Source organism: Equus asinus, chromosome 16, assembly GCF_041296235.1.
Source record: "Equus asinus isolate D_3611 breed Donkey chromosome 16, EquAss-T2T_v2, whole genome shotgun sequence".
Taxonomy (NCBI): Eukaryota; Metazoa; Chordata; class Mammalia; order Perissodactyla; family Equidae; genus Equus; species Equus asinus.
Genome location: NC_091805.1, coordinates 45,291,163 through 45,297,714, shown reverse-complemented (window position 1 = coordinate 45,297,714; position 6,552 = coordinate 45,291,163). Strand labels below are relative to the sequence as shown.

The 6,552-nt window shown below is 39.8% G+C and overlaps 1 pseudogene; it reads right to left on the bottom strand.

Moving 5' to 3' along the window:
- Positions 1–3,580: 3,580 nt before the first annotated feature.
- LOC106828611 (large ribosomal subunit protein eL29 pseudogene) lies at positions 3,581–5,013 on the bottom strand (annotated as a pseudogene).
- Between the last annotated feature and the right edge of the window lie 1,539 nt (positions 5,014–6,552).

Genomic DNA, 6,552 nt, shown 5'->3' with positions numbered 1-6,552 from the left:
GGCAGGGGGCGCTCAGAGAACTGTGAGCACTTCTGTATTCTTGGAGCTGGAAGTGAGATGGGGAGGTGAAGACAGGGGTCATGTCAGGAGGACTTGGTGGGCTTGCCATGGAGCCTGAACTGAACTCTTATGGCTCTGGAGCCATGAAAGCCGTGGAGGGGTTTAAGCAAACGAATCACGTGGTAGGTCAGTATTGTAAAAAGATTACTTTCATGGCAGAGTAGAGGATGAAATGGAGGGAAAGAAGAATGAAGCTAAAAGTGTGGTCAGGATAAAGGCTTTAACCAGGGCCAATAGTCAGGGCAGACGGTGAGGAAAGGAGGGGTGATGTCAATAAATATTTAGAAGATAAAGTTGGCAGCACTTGGTAATAAGTAAATAGTATTTTTGGGTAACAAAAATTGACAAGTTTGATGATTGATTCTTGGCAAATGCTGTAGTCGATTTTTAGAAATGGTACGTCTTTAATTTAGAAATTAAACTGGGAGATTAATTTAACATCAGAATAGGTTGAGTATGAACAAATCATACCAAATATGCCTCATTTCCTTCTTTATAGAACAGGTTTTTTTTCCCATTATGACATCATAAATGCTTGTTATAGAAAACTTGGAAAATAGAGAAAACTAGGGTAGGAAAAAGTTCTACTGCCCACTAACATTTTGTTATCAGTATTTTTTTCTAGGATTATCTTTTAACATGGTTGTAATTATTCTGTACATTGTATCTAACAGTCTATTTTTTCCCTCAATGTTGTACTTTAAACATGTCTATTTTGTAACAAAATCTTTGTAAATATCACTTTAAATAATTAGGTAAGATTAACTTTCTATGGATGTGCTTTAATTAATATGTTATTGGATGTTTAAGTTATTTCCAGTTTGGAGATGTTTAAAATAATAATTTGATTGATCCTTTATCTATAAAGCATTTTGCACATGTGGTTCAGATTCTCTTAATATTAAGATTCTCTTAATTCCTTTAAGATTTCTAAAAATTTTTACAGTGTTAAAAGGTATGAATATTTGAAGACTTTTGTTACATATTATCAAACTATTTCCAAAAGGATTGTAACAATTTAAAGTGCCATTAGTAATGTAGGAGTGTCTATTTCACAACGTCTTTTCCTGCATAGAGTATTATCATTAAAAAAGAATAAACAAAACCAGAAGACTTTCCTAATTTGATTAGTAAAAATTACATCTCATTTAATTTTCTTTGTTTTTAAAAATATGAATAATACATGCATACCAGAAAAAATTAAATAGTTTAAAAAGGCATAAAATAAAAAAGCAAAAATATTCCTCTTTCCACCAACCCCAAACCTCCCATCTTCCCCAGACCAACCACTAGAGAAACTTTCTTGTGTATACCCTTCTGATTTTTTAAAAAAATTTAAGTCTTTGCAAACTAGTACTAGGTACTATTTATATCAGACTGTTCTGGGACTCAGAAACCTTTCCATGCCAATTCATATAGCTCTACTCCATGAATATATAATAATTTATTTAACCAATCTCCTACTGATTGACAGATTATTTTCAATATTTTGCTATGGCAAATAATGCTGCAGCGAACATCTTTGAATTAAGATCTTTGTGGCAGGATAAATTCCTAGATGTGGAATTATATTAAATTTTAGATTTAAAAGTTGTTTGAGGCAGTTTATGATCTCACCAACAATGTGTAAACCTTTACTTCCCATGCTTTCACTGACCAACCTTGAGTTATCAGATTTATTAGTTTTTGTCAATCTGATAGATTAAAAAATGTCATCTCAGGGTGCATTCATTCATAAATACTTATTGAGTTCCTAACATGTGCCAGGTCCTGCTCTAGATGCTTGGGACACACAAGTGAACATAACAAAGCTCCCTGCCCTGTGGAGCTAACATTCTAGTACAGTAAACAATAAACACAGTATAAAAGGAAATTATCCGGTAAGCCAGAAGGTGAGTGCTGGGTGCACTCGAATCTCTGCCTTTGCTGCCTCTGAAACAGGATGTCATGGTTGCCCTTGTCACAGTGTCACCAGAATAGATTTTGGGCAGGTGTTGCTTCTTAGCCTCAATGGCTTCTGCTGCAAAGTTTGGCACCAGAGTGTCTGACTGGCGAAGCCGAGGTCATCTGACTGCACTCTTGCTGCAAGGGTGGCTGGGAAAGCGAGGGTATGGAAACTTCAGATTCTGTGATGAATAGAAGGTTCTGTCTAATAAAGTGGGGGATTCCTCAAATGTAAGAAGGGGTTCAGACGCTGAGCAGCCAAGAGAAATGACAAATGTCCACACCCTGGGTGTTTGATTCCCTTTCACAAGCTCCTGGGCAAACCTCAGGGAAAAAAGTTCCCCCAAATCAAACTGGACCGGGGAATGTCGGTACCCAGAGGCCAGGGCCAGATTTGTGTAATCTGATGGGCAAGTGCACGTAAACCTAAGGTCAAAAATTAAGGAACGTGATCAGCCATTGGACCTAAGAGAATAATGCAAAATGTCACAGATGTGAAAGCCACATACCCTGTGTCATGAGGAGATTTAGGGGGACTGTAGAACTTGCTTTCATGTGTAGAAAGGTTGTCATTTGGCAGAATGAGAATATGTGGGTCATACGTATTTTTGGAAGCTGCAGAGGGCAAAGCTACATTCATCATGCATTCAACAATTGCTTAGTGAGCACCTCCTATACCAGTCACTGGTCTAAGCATTGCAGATTTAATAGTGAACCAGACACATAAATTCCTACCAATGTAAAGCTGACGGGTAATGGGGGAAAACGATAAAAGAATTATACACATATACTTATAATGTTAGATAGTGCTAGGTTCTATAAAATAAAATAAAACAGGGTTAAAAAATAAAATAAAGTATGGAGCATGACAGATAAAGCAGTAGGAGAAGGTATCTCTGAGATGGTGACATTTGAGCAGAGACTTCAATGCAGGGAGGGAGCAAGCCCTGCAAATGTCTGGGAGAAGAAATTCCAGGCAGAAATTAAAACAAGTGCAAAGACCCTGAGATGGGAAGGCACACAGCGTGTTTGAAAAACACCAAGAGGCTCGTGTGGCCAGAGAGCAGTGAGTAGTAGGAAATGAGGTTAGAGACAGTCATGAACCAGCTATTTAGGGCCTTATGGGCCAACGTAATGCGTCTTGACCTATTCTAAACGTCATAGGAAACCAAGAGAGGGCCTCGAGCTGGAGAATGACATGATCTGACTTACATTTTATAAGGATTAAAGTGGCTGCTGGGCAGAGAATAGATTGTAAGACAGGCAAAGGTAGAACCATGGAGACCAGTCAGGAGGCTACTGCCATGGTCCATGAGGGAGATGGTGGGGGGTAACAGTGGGTGGGAGTTTCAGAGAGACACAGCCTAGCTTCGTATAAGAAAACCTCCAGGTAATATAGCTGTCCAAAAATAGAATGGTCTGGGTGCTACAAAAGAGGTTTCTGCATTGGGAGAAGTTTGGTCTAGACCGGGGTCAGCAATCTACGCCCACAGGCTAATCTAGCCTGCCACTTGCTTTTATAAATAAAGTTTTATTAGCACATAATCACACACATTATTATCTATGGCTGCTTTTGCACTACAACAGCAGAGTTGAACAGTTGCAACAAAGACCATATGGCCTACAAAATCTAAAATATTTATTGTCTGATCTTTTACAGAAAAAGTTTGCTGATTCCTGGCCTCGAGGTCTTCTCAGGTACTTCATCCCTTCCAGAGTTTCTATGATTCCATATGTCATTGTTCACTTGACACTTTTATGTCGTCTTTGTCATTGTGTAAACACTCAGCAGTTTCCTTAAAATATACACTTTTTCGGGAGGTCAGGTACAGAGGCCATCCTCAGTTTGTGAAGGAAAAAAAATTTGTTCCAAGGTCCCAAGGGTAATACTACTATTTCCCTGTAGAGAAAAAGTCTGGGTCCTTGGCAGTATCCGTGAGGTAGCTCAGCAGTTGCTTAATAAAGTCATCTTGATAATTTTAAGAAACGATATCTGAGATTAGGAACCAAAGGTCTGAAGATGAAGGTCTTGCTCCTGATAATGCACCGAGGCCGAGAGCAATGGAAACAAGTAGCTCACCAGCCAAGAGAGGCTGATCCAGCGCTCTGATTCTGAAGATGCAGACAGGTCATCCATTTGGAGAACTGAAGAAATTCCAGACCTGAACAGTAAATTTCATTTCTTTTAATGAATGAGAAGAATGTTTGTGCAAGATACAAACCAATCTTAATTATCAAAAGAAAAGAAAAAATGCAACCGGAGCTTCTTCTCTACCACACAAACCCCTGGAATTTGAAATGCAAACAATCCTTATTTTCTCACTTGAGGAACAGGGCATTGGAAGAAGAACAGGGCTGAGCAAAAGCAGAAAATCTTCAAAGGAACCCCCAAAAGGGGAGGGTTTCTTTTTCTTTCTTTTCTTTTGACAGATCCTGCCTCAGGTTTATTTGTACAAACAGCGCAGGAGGACACCAGCCAGGGGTCACACCAGTCCTTCCGCCCTCACACTGGCAGACAGAGGTCTCTACTTGGCAGCCTTCATGGGGGCCTGGGTACCTTTGGGAGCAGGAGCCTGAGCCTGAGCCACAGTTGCAGCCGCAGCCTGGGCCTTGGTTTGTGCCTTGGCCTTGGCCATTGGCCGGCAGAGCCTGAGACCCTTGGCAATACGGGGGCGAGCACGTTTCCCGCGCTTGGGGTGAGTAATGTAGGTAAGTCAACTGAGCTTGCGGCTGCTTGGGCTTGACTTCCTTGGGCTTTACGAGGGCCTTGACAGCCTTGGCACGTGCACTTGGCGTTGTTGGCCTGCATCTTCTTCAGGACTGTCTTGTGCTTCTTGGCAAAGCGCATGTTCCTCAGGAACTTGGGATCCATCCCCTTAAGAGACTCACATCTTTGTGATCGAGGTTTCTTGATGCCCTTTCTGTGCCATTTTCGGGACTGGCTGTGCGTGGTATGGTTCTTGGACTTGGCCATGTCTGCACCAAAGCCCACGGCTCCGAAGTGCCTGGGACCGGAAGAGAAAGGGGGTGGAGGGTTTCTTACTAAACAATAGGTTCAAGATCCTGTAAAGGATGAAAAAAAACAGGAGGAAAGGAGTGTGAGGTATGTTTCACTGCTACGTATTGATGCTTACGGTGAGCCAAAGCCAACACGGCTGGCTTTCCAGAAAGTAGGATTTCCTCTCCCTTTTGCCTCCACTAACAAAAACATCAGATGGACTTCTACTTTGAAGAGTGCTATCATTAGGACCCATTATGAGGAATGGATTTTTTAAATTGAAATTCTTTAAGTCATTTTCAATTCTCCATCTGTCTTATAGACATACAAAAAATTAAATTGGAGATAATTATTCAGACAATTCAAACAAAGAAAATTCCAAAACATGCTTTTTGTGTTCTTTGTATAGACATATTCATGAGTATATGGAAATTCTAAAACAATGTTCATTCTTTGCCTCAGCAGTTGCCTGGGCCTTTCATTTGGGTGGTAGCAATCACTGCAAAATTATTAGTTTTCTCTGTATTTTTAGTGACATGTTATAGTGACCTAATCATTTTTAAATAGTTTTGTAGAATATTAATAGGACTGTTGCATAAAAGTATTTACTTCCGGAACCCAGTTTTAAAATTCTTCCTAGAGCACATTTCTTCAAACATATCTAGGCTAATAGCTTTTTGGTATGTGACTGTTCATTTGCATACACACTTATGTTTACTCAGTGCTTACGTATTGCTTAAGGCACATTGACCTAGCTAACAGTTACAGGTTGCACAGTGAGTGACAATATAAATACCACCTTACACTTGTTTACATAGGACGGGCAGAGCACTGGTGAGGAAGTTGTAAAACTTCCCCAAGCAACCTGGGACAGGCCACTGGACATCTCTGAGCTTCTGTTTTTCCCATCTACAAAATGGAAATAGTAGTATATATATAGATATATTACTAGGACAAATTATTTTAACATCATAATTGTGAATGGACTAATTATGAATGGAGAGCGCAGAGAAGACTATTATCATTATCAACTACCTTGTCTGATATTGGATCCCAGACGTCCTTGGAACAAGTCTTCTGGGGAAGAATATCGTCATCATCCAGTAATGGTCTCGATAAGAAAATATTAGGAGTCAATAATTATGAATACCAAGATTTCATTACTCATATAGGAGACCCTGCAGCAGGTTATAGCCATTTTCTTAAAGCAGTTTACGTTCTCCAAACTCTTCTAACTACGCCTTAGGGTTCTGGCAGCCACATTCTCTAAACTCAAAACCCGGATGTATAGTTTGACCTGGGATTTTTGTCCTGTAACCAAGGATAAGAGACATTTTGTGAGATACATTGTGGAAACCAAATTACTGGAATTTCTGGGACTTTTTTTCTTGGGAAAGAATCTGAATATTTGAAATCTAGAAAGTCCCTGATAATCAAGGATTTAAGGACATGATCCTTATGACAAGCCACAAATGCCCAATTTTGAGAAGTAGAGCTCAAATTTAAATGCAGAGAAATCATCTGTAACTTGGTTAATATCAATTTTAATG